Raw genomic sequence first — 11,172 nt, 5'->3', positions numbered from 1 at the left:
TCAAAATCCAACTATTTCGGGCTTTTCAGGCAAAAATCCAAAAACTTCTGGCTTTTCGGAAAAACCTCTAAAAAAATCATACGATTCGTAAAAAAACCTCTGAAAAATCGTACCATTTGGGTTTTCTCTCGGTTTTCTCGAGTTTTCCCCCTATCCAATTAAATCATGCTTTTTAAATGATAAATAAGGTGAAATCGTTGATTCTAGTTTGGTTGGACTTTTTTATTTTAATAAATCAGAAAAATTCAGATTTTGATAAATATCCCCTTTAATCAAAATTTTCCCTGCCTGCTGCAAGGTTCCCATGGATTGGAGTGGGAGACATTGCATATTGTAGATCTTGGTTGGTGAAAACATGCCACGTGCCTAGGGTTGCCACCTTCTGTGTGGTGGAACTCTGGGCAGGGGGGTGGGCACAGGCGTGTTGGGGGCTGGGCTGTGATGTCATGGGGCGGGGCCATGATACGATGGGGGCATGTTGCAGCATCAGGGGCGGGTCCATGATGTGGCGATCAGTGATTAGCCGATCGCCATATCAATCCTAGGAAATCCTGTCCGGTTTTCCTAATTTGGAAAACTGGGCAGGCAGTTTTGACCCGGGCAGCCCTTCAAAAAACCGGGCTGTCTGGGTCAAAACCCTATATGTACCTTTATCCCCAGGGTCAATTATTTAAAGAATAGGCCCAGCTGCCAAATATTTATCAGCAGTGGATAAAGAGAAAGACAGGGCTGAGTTTTGGGCAGCTCCGATCCTCTTGCTAGTGAAATCTGGGGTCACTTCTGTCCCCTGAGCAGAACGTCATCAGCCAACAGGAATTTAGAATATCATGTTAATGTGTGGCTTGTGTACTGACCTTGAAGCCTTATAAAATGCACTATGATGTGCAGGTGCAACCTTGGTATACTCACAGTTTCCTGAAGCTTCAGGTCACAAAGGGGAGTCTGCCCTTGGGTCTTTCTGTGACCACTTCCACCTCCATAATATCTTCTGACTCACTCACTGTTCCCATTGACTGTCCCCAGCCCTCATTAGTAGTGGGATCAGAGTAGAAGAACGCATGTTTTTATATTTTATAACAAGTACATTATAGGTATGGGACTGGTTATTCAGAATGCTCGGGACCTGGGTTTTCCATAATTTGGACCTCCATACTTTATGTCTGCTATAAAATAATGTAAGCATTAAATAAACCGAATAGGATTGTTTTGTGCCCAATAAGGATTAATCTTATCTTCGTTGGGATCAGGTACAAACTACTGCTTTATTATTTCTAATAATGTGAATTATTTGAGTAAAATGGAGTCTATGGGAGATGACCTTCCCCTAATTCGGATCTTTCTGGGTAACTGGTTTCAGGATAACAGATCACATACCTTTGCAAAATGTTTTTTTATGCTCTCTACCAATACATGCACCAATTGTTTTCTGACTATAGATACCTTTTAATCGCCCACTACATCACATTGGTGTCTATATGTTTGGCAGTTGGAGAAACAGCAGAAAGGAGGGCATGGGCTCTAGACTGATATGCAGTTTCAATATATGTGTTGAAAAAAGATCAGCTTTCCTAAGTTTGTATGGGTTGTTGGGCAATAAACATATTTTTTATGCTCAGGTCCGTGCCTGGAATCTTTTAGATTGTAAACTCTTTTGCACAGGGCTCTCTTTACCTTTTGTAATCTGTATGTTTACTGTATACACCTATTTATTGTACAGCTGACAGTTCAGAAATGCTTTGGAATGGAGAAGATATTGTGCTAGGCAGGTATATTAGGCTGGCTTGCAGGATACTGACAGTCCTGTTGCACATACTGTATCAGGCAGTATTGGGAATGTGTTTGGGTCTCACCCTGAGCAATCTGTGTGAGGCAGCACAAGGCACGCCAGCTTGAGAGCAGCAGAACACGCTTGGCTTTTGGTAGGCACACATGAGCTGAACTGGAGCTCCATCTCCTGGAGATTAAATATAATACAAGCTCATAGAAATCTCTCCAGTAGCATTTTAATGAAAACAAACTAAGCTATGGCACAGTAATAAGACGGCAATGTTGCAAGGACAATGAACAGCTGCTTAACTGGTGAAAAGGGAAAGATTGCAGCCAGGGTATAACCATGTTGCATCTCTCATATTACTGTCATACTTATCTAACTAGAGATGTTTTTAGGACAATGATCTCTGTCTCTGGTACCTTCCTGCAAGATTCTGTGTTTTAGTAACCTGCTTTGTCTTGGGCTTGTCTTGAGAACAAAAAACCCCTCAACGAGGCAGAACAGTTTGACATAAACTTCCTTTTACATCTGCACCAATAGCCCTGATCCCCAATGCCCTATATAACCACAACATTTTTAATCCAAGGCCTTCAATCCATGTACGTATATCCCTTAACCACAGTTCATGGCAGAAAATAGAAAAAAGTAACCGCTCCGACTCACCGCAATTTTGTAATTAAAGTCTGGCAGCCTGCAGCATGTAACCGGGTGCAGGATTCCCTTGGTTTCCCACAATGGGGAAAAGAAGAAGATGGAGTTTTTTAAAAACGAAAGCCTTTATTAATCCATTTTAAAAGACACATTGCATGGTCCACTTAACGCGTTTCGGGTACAGTTGCCCTTAATCATAAGCATATGATCAGAGTCGGACTGGGGTCACAGCCTCAGGGGCCGCCCACACCACCCCCGGGCCGCTGAGCCACAAAGTCCAAACTGCCAGTAAACCACCTTCCGACAAGCTGCACGTGCGTACATTCATTTTGCTGGCGTGTCAGGGGTCCAGGAGGTAATCAGGAAGTGCAGGATGGAAGTAAAGAGGTGGTGCAGGGAGCGGGTCTGGGCCCACAGGGCCCAAAAGAGCTGGGGCCCACCAGGTTTTTTCCCAGTGTCCCGATTTAGATAGCGGACGCCCATAGGCCCACTGCCATTTGTCGCCCCTGTCCCCTCCCCTTTATTCGTGCAAATTTTCATGGAGATTGTATCTCCTGTGCATCCCCAGTGTTTTTGAACCAATGTGGGTGTGGTTGGGCAGCATGCCGCCCCCCTAAAATCCTGCCGCCCTAGGCCCGGGCCTAGGTGGCCTTCCCACAAATCCGGGCCTGTCTATGCTTATTATTAAGGGCAGCTGTGCCCGAAAAACTTTTAGCGGACCATGTAGCATGTCTTTTAACATGGATTAATAAAGCCTTTGCTTTTTCCCCATTGTGGGACGCCAAGGGAATCCTGCATCCACTTATATGCTACAGGCTGCCAGACTTTAGTTACCCTCGACATACAACACAAAATTATAAAATAAAACGTTTTGTTTTTTTGTGAAATAGACACATTCTCCTTTCCTATTTTAAACGTTCATTATTGTGCTTTAATCTTACATTATTTTAGGTTTTACTTATTAGTGCCTACGGGGTAAATAACATATTGTAAAGCATATCTCTTTAAGGGGTAGATTTATTAACATGTGAATTTTGAGCTTAATAAATAAAAACTCACCCACGTTCCAATCAGCCCTATGGGATTTTTATAACCCTGTTTATTAAATTGCGAGTTCTAACTTTCACCCATTAATAAATACAATTCTAAAAATATTTCTGTCATACAGTATGCCCCAACCAGTTTCTACTTTACTTCCCCTTGAAATATCACTGTGACTAACACACATTTGGGCTCCTTTAACTTAACCAGTTTCAAAATATCTCATTTGAGAAACTCACATTGAGAAGAACAGAGTCTTTTATTGCGGAATCAGATTGGTAATTAGAGCTGAAGTTAAAATGATTTCCATGTAGGATCATTTTATAATAGTTACTTAAAGACCAGTCCAGCGTTCATTAAGCGGGCCTATAGGATTGTGCCTGCACCTGGATAACATTCTAGCAACAGCCTAGAAGGATTCTTTACAATGAATTATTTTCCAACTCATTGGGATATGACTACCATATACAGCATTATGAGCATTTCTTCTGCTGTGGATAGGAGTTTATTGTTTTCTAAAATGTGAAATGTTATGCTCCTGATGTACTAGAGATCCGTACTGGCTATTGACAGTAATCATCATGACTCAGCGCAGGTTAACCCCTTACTGACTAAACGCACTGGGCAGGCTGCTGAAAGAAATGGTTAAATTTCACCTACAACAACCAACTGGATGTTTTTCCATCATCCTTCTCTGACCCTTCCCCAGGGACTACCTTTCTGGTCTGGTCAGGTTAATTTCTTTACATTTTGCCCCTGCCCTTCCATTGTCCTTTTGCTTTGAGCCATGGCCTAAACAACTTTACTAGGAACATCCCTCCATTAAAGCAATGCCATATCTTTTCTACGCAATGCTCCTTAACTTCCTCTATACAAAACAAAAAATGTAATATAAAAATGTATATGTTTTTGTGAAACCACTTTAATATTCCCATTCTTAATTTCAGAACCTCTGACTCATTCTGCTTTCCCATTTTAACCATGCATTACAGTGTTTTAAGAGACTTTTATAAGTGGACCATCTGCACCTATTGTGAATGTTTGGTGAGGTTTGCTGAACTGTTAAAATCGGGTCCGTAAACTACTGAATTTTGGCAAGGATTATCCACTTTGGGGAGGTTAGTTGGTGCCCAGCCCTTCATCCCAATGTTTCTATAAGAAGTTGCTTAACAAGGAAACTTCAGGTGACTTTGGGAGGCATAGGGTTTAACAGTCTGCGAAGAGGCATTTTCGGGAGATTGACTGCAGGTGTCAAATCTCCCCATTGGCCATCACCCTAAAACAGTAGTTGGAAAAGGCTCCTTTGCATTAGTAATGTGTGGGTTGCCCTGTTACCCCAGTAGGGTTTGGGTCAACTCACACATCACTAATGTCCATCCTTGGATTAGGGACCCCTTAGCTCATGAAATGGGCACAGTTATAGTAAAAAATCAGTGTATCAATCATCTAGCCATAGTTCGTCATTGCTCTCATGTAACACAAACAACATTATGGAAATGAAGGAATATATCAAGCAGTTAACATGCTTTTCATTAGAATAGACAGCAGCCATGCAAGCTGGCAAACATGATTATATTCAACATACTAATAAAGCCGAAAGGCTGGAGAAAAAAAATATAACCTTCAAACAACTGACAGATAGGGGAATATTCTCAACACAACTACACAGCCCTTAGATCGGAAGTGCTGTTTATTAAAGAGCCTTTGCTTGCTGACTACTAAACTAGTGTTTATGAGTAGTTCTAATGCAGAAGCTGATGCCATCCATGTCTTCAGATATCCATAGGCCTTCTCAGGAATCAGGAGTCCTAACAAGTCTACTGGCATCCAAAAGAGGGCTCATTTGCAGCCCGATGCAATGAGTAAGGTGCAACACTAGTTCCCAGTATTCCAGGACATCTGCAGACGTTAGCAAAATAGCACAGGGCACAGCTTTTGTGTGTTTTATGGAGGCACAAATATGTGTCTGTATATGTAAATTGCCTACAAGAGATGGCCATGTGCATCGGTGTGGATGGACATTAGTGTCCAATTTATTAGGTAAAATAAGTCCACTTAAGATACCCACCACCAGAAGACTCCCTCCCCATTCCACCCATATAGGATGGCCAACTATCAAAGTCCACCCCTTTGTCCATATTGAACAACTCCCCTCCCCACACCCTCACCAATTCCAACAACACCCAATGGATAGCCAGTTTCAAAGTCTTATCTCTGTCCAATCTGACTTCCATTCCCCTCCACCAAACCAAAATATCCAGAGCCCACCACAAAAAAAAAAAAAACCCACAACAGAATCAACAGAATCGTGTTCTTGAAATAAAAATATGACAGCAATAATAAAAGAGACTCCTTATAGAAAGAAAACTGCAATGGCTCGAAGGCTACAGAGTGAAGCCCCTCCATAATGAAGCAGTGTCCCAGGAGCGAGCGATCTTATATACCATAACTCTCCCATGATGGATTTAACAATGCTCTCAGGAGTCACATCTGAACCAAAAGTATAACGACATCGCCCGTGCCATAGATGGTACTTATATACTGTGATCACCAGCTATCTGCGCTGTCTGGCTGACACTCCATAGGCCAGTTTAGCATAGCCCAGGGTGTGTATGTCCAGTTTATTAGGGGCAAGTCAGTTGTGTGTGTAGCTATAATACAGAAAGGGAACTTGGGAGAATAAATTTGCCCACAAGTAACATATGGTTATTTGTGCAAATCCCTGATACTTTTGTACTTTCACCCCATTCCTACAAAATGTCAATGTTTCCTTGTAAGTGAAGGGGGTTCCATGAAATGCATGGGAGGCAAGCAGTTATCGCATCAGAGGAAGGCTGAGCAGACTCTATAACTGTAAAATGGTGCTATAGTTATTGTATTTACAGGAGATAGCAGACATAGGGTGATTTTTAGGCACCTTATAAAGACTCAGCAGAAGTAGAAATCAATAACTCATGAAGCCAGGCAGAGATTCTGACAAGCAGGAACACATCAAATAGACAGGTCTGAATTAAGGGTTCATATTCACTGTTTAACTTGTTTTCAAATGAATTGATGTAGACTAACTCTCCTCTGGTTAGTTTACTAGCTGCCATATGCTGGGTTGTGCTATCTTCATGATACTTTATGATAGAAGTAGCTTTATCGGTATACATGTAAGTAGAAAAAGCTGAGGTTTATTTACCATACGGATAAAAATGGTGCAGCACTGGCTCTGCCTTTAACTTCCAGCTGAGGACACAAGAATTATACAAAAACAGAAATTAATTAGGGAAACTTTTTAACCTTGTTCTCAGCGGTAGAACCAAATGAGTATGTAAGATGTAAGCCACCTCAGCACCCTGGTAGGTTCCTGTAATAGTCTGATTGTGTCTGTATCACTCAGTAGCCTAGTCTCCCTAGTCAGTACTTCAGTGGCTTGTTCGTTAAATAACACTTTGTTAAGTTTGTTTGTGTGTAAGGGATGATACTATCACCTTGGTTAACCAATTTGGTTCTATGATATGAGGGTAGAACTCTTGGTAAAGTTTTATCATTATCCTTTATAGTATAGTTTTAAGTTAGGAAGGCTATAAGAACCATAAATGGCAGACGCTTAGAGTAAGTGAAGAAAGCCCATTAGGTTTTCTTTTCCCAGGAATTGTGACTGTTATAAGTAGAACATCTGCATCCAGTTGTGAAGGTTTGGTGAGGTTTGCTGAACTGTTAAAGCTGGTTATGTAAGCTATTTTGGCAAAAGTGATCCACTCTGTGGAGAATACTTGGTCCCCAGACCCTCATCCCAATGTTTCCAAAAGAAGTTGACATTCTGTGCCTTCTGCTTTTGTCCCTACCCAACTCATTTACTATTTGGCTACAATGGGGGTCCCCAAGCTTTTAAACCTGTGAGGCACATGCAAATGTAAAAAGAGTTGAAAAGCAAAACAAGCTTAATAAAAAGTTCATGGTGGGGGGAATAAGGGCAGTGATTGATAACTGTTTTTTATGCAACCAAAAACTTGCTTCTAAACCCAGAATTAAAAAAAAAAATCAGCACCTGACTTGAGACCACTGTATTGACATCCAAGGAGTTGGTGAGCAACATGTTGCTTGCAAGCCATTGGTTGGGGATCACTGGGCTAAATCAACTACCAAATATGAACTCATCTCTAAACAAATTTACAGTGTACATACCTACTTTTATGGCAAAATTAACAATAGCAGTCACCCTTATATTACATTTGGCCTCCAGCCCCATCATTGAGAAGTGTGAATACCTTGGCATGCCAATGACAGTTAGGGTTGCCACCTTTCCTGGAAAAAAATACTGGCCGTCCCATATATTTATCTTTTTTGCCTATTAATAACATTGGGATCAGCCATGATTTTTACCGGCCAGGCCGGTAAAATACCGGCCGTGTGGCAAACCTAGACACAGTGAAAAAAATATATAATTTTTTCCCTCCCCTGCATTGCCACAAATGGTGAGCAGGCCAAGGCCACTGGCCATGGATGATGTGACCAGCTTCCAGTGCATAAGCACCTGCCCACTGATTAAAGTAAAATCCACATTTCATTGAATTTGTGGAGTAACGTCCATATCATTGTCACCTGGCGCGAGTGCGAATGACGCTATCGTCTATCTCTTTCGCTAGCTAAGTGACGCCTGCGCCCGTTAGTAAATTGTCGATGTCCCTGCAGGCGGTAATGCTAGTGAATTAACGCTAGCGTTAGCTACTTCGCCCTCAAATAAATCTGCCCCCAGAGGTTTTGATTGTCATGACGATGACCAATACACCCAGCTTGGTATTGCCGGACAATCACTTTACTCACAAGGTTCACAGAAAACTCACGTACATGTAAATTCTAGGCTGTTTCGCTTTTCACTGTGCTTCATTTTTAATTGAGCATGCTTTGGACTTTGGACCTATCCATGATTGTTCTCATTTTTTTAAAAAAAATGTTTAATAAAGAGGATTAAGATTCAAAGGCTGAACTAAATAAATCCAAGAATATTAAAGAAACAAGCAAGGGTTAAGAAAGTATTATCCAGTGAAAGCTAATTGTTATGCCAAGGGGTATGAAGAAAAGTTAAAACACATGCAGGGCAACTCTTTGAATCTGATTTTGTGCTTCCCGCTGCTGCCTTGTTGCCAACTTTTCCCAGAACACAAGGAATAAAACAATCTATTCTCCCAATTTGTAGCAGGGGATGCATAAAAATATAATTTAATTGCGCTACACGGGAATAGAAGCTTTCCAGGTCGTCATACACCATGTACTTTTCATTAATGTTCAGGCTTCTAGCTTTAATAAGGGCTGCCTATGAAAAATTCAAACTTAGGGGCATTTTAAGTTGAAAAATGTAAATGTATAGCCCCGGCAGAAATAGAAAGAATAGCAGAAAATAACATATTAACAAGTAAAGGACTAGCACACCAGGAAGGAGACAGCTGTACAGAAAGTTAGCCCAAGCTAAGAGTCCTGCTCCCTGCACCATGGAACATTAGAGCTTAACTCCAATTACTAGTAATGGGCGGATCACTGCTGTTAAACGCGAAATTTGCGAAACGGCAAAAAATTGACCAGCATTGAAGTCAATGGTAGTCAAAACAATTTTGACGCGCGACTAGTTGGTCCAAATGCATTAAATTCAATGGGTGTCCGAATAACTTTGACGCGCGACAATTTTGACTCGCGTCTATTGTTGTTGATGCAGATGATTCATTTGCTTGCAGTGAAATGCGGAATTTGACACAAATTCGTGTCTGGCAAATTTATTCTCCCGCCACTACCAATTACTGCTGTGACTTACTGAGCCAACAGGGACACTGGGGGATTTTGCCCAAATTTAAGAGTATAATACTGAACCAAGGACAGTCTGGATGTCTCAGAGCTCCAAAAAAATCAAAATCAATCTTTACATCCTTTATATTTAGTACCAGCATATTACATATGATTCGCTCACGTCAATCCCTCTCCCAAGAGAGCTTACAGTCTAATTTCAAATAACAGTCTCACAACAACAAACCAGCACATGCAGAGGAAGTGATACAGCAGTGACTGGGAACCTGGGAAGGTATAAAAGGAGGCCACACCTTAGAGTTAAGATCTTTTAATGGGAGGATGCTGACAGAGAAGGAGGAGCCGTCCTGAAGAAGAGCTACAGCAGGAAGAAAAGAAAGATAGAACCTAGCATAGTACTTTGTAGTTAGCAGGCACTAGGTGTCTGAGATAGGGAAGTTAGCATGGGTAGTTTCTTGCCCCACCTAGGAGTGTGGTGGAAATTAGTTTTCCGTGGATACCCCACAAGTTAGGGATCCAGAATATAGGGAAGACACAGGATAGGGTTAAAGAGGCCTGGGGCATGAAGAAGGACTGTGAGTGGTCCCGGTCGGAATAGTAAAGGGGTGCTGGTCGAGCACCGGATTACTGAGACGGGAAGGCTTGTCGGAATGGTAACGGGGTGCTAAGGTGCACCGGATTTTATTTAAAAATTACTACGTCTCACTATTGTTTCCTGCAAGGGGTTAACAGCTGGAGGGCCCCTTACAAACTCATCCTAGGGTCAGTTTCATTAGGAGTCATTTAATCCACCAATATGGTTTTAGACCATAAGAAGAAAGAGGGAAGAAAGTAGAGCACCCAGAGGTAACATGCTCAAACATGAGAAGAACTAATAAACTACTCACTGTGCCCTGGTTTTAGCATGGCCCAAGATACTAAAGCCATTGAAGGAGGGTGATTTTTACAGTTGGCCATACATGGGATGACTTAAAATAGTTGTTCACCTTTAAATTAACATTTAGTATCATGCAGACATTAATATTCTAAGATGATTAGCAATAAGTCTTAATTTTTTATTGTTTTTAAGTTATTTAGAGTTTTGTTCAGCAGGTACCCAATATGGTATTTCAGCAGCAATTGGGTTGTTAAAGTCTTATTTGCAGCAACCAGGCAGTGGCTTAAACAAGAGATGGGAATATGAGTAGTAGAGGGTCTAAATAGAAAGATATGTAATAAATAGTTACAATCCCACTAAAATCTTAAAATTGTTTTTAGATGCCGGGGTCAGTGACCCCCATTCAAAAGCTGGAAAGAGTAGAAAGAGGAAGGCAAATCATTCAACAAACTATTTACAAATGTGTAATGAAGACTGAATGCACAGTTGCCTTAAAAGTGAACCAACCCCTTTAAAGTTAATATCAGATGTAGCTGCTAAAACAAACACCCCCACCTCCTATGGCTCTTTCTGATTTCACAATGCAAAAGTGAAGGTACGATAGCTTTTCCATATCAGAATATTAATGGTGTAAAAACTAAGGATGCACTGAGCCCAGGATTCGGTTCGGGATTCGGCCTTTTTCAGCAGGATTCGGAAAATTGCTAATTTTCCATACAGTTGCCTCCCACACCAGTTTCATGTACATAAATGGTCACTAAAATACAACATAGGTATTTTATCCAACAAAAATGTTCACATATATTGCTCTTTCCTTTTGTGTTGTCTTTTGACCCCACTCCCTCCACTTCCCTTTCCTTATAAGTCTCTTCAATTTAGAATTATGTTACTCCTCCATTTCTGTCACTCTCCACTCTTATCTCATTCTCTTCTTTCATATACTTTTCTTTTTGTTCCCTTATAACCTGACTTTTTGAACAGACTAAAGGAAATAAGGAAAAATGTGCAAACACCCCCTCAAGCAAAATTCCCCTTTTCAGTGATAGGT

Source organism: Xenopus laevis, chromosome 5S (assembly GCF_017654675.1).
Source record: "Xenopus laevis strain J_2021 chromosome 5S, Xenopus_laevis_v10.1, whole genome shotgun sequence".
Lineage (NCBI taxonomy): Eukaryota > Metazoa > Chordata > Amphibia > Anura > Pipidae > Xenopus > Xenopus laevis.
The sequence above is the reverse complement of the archived record's forward strand: the minus strand, read 5'-3'. Positions refer to the sequence as shown.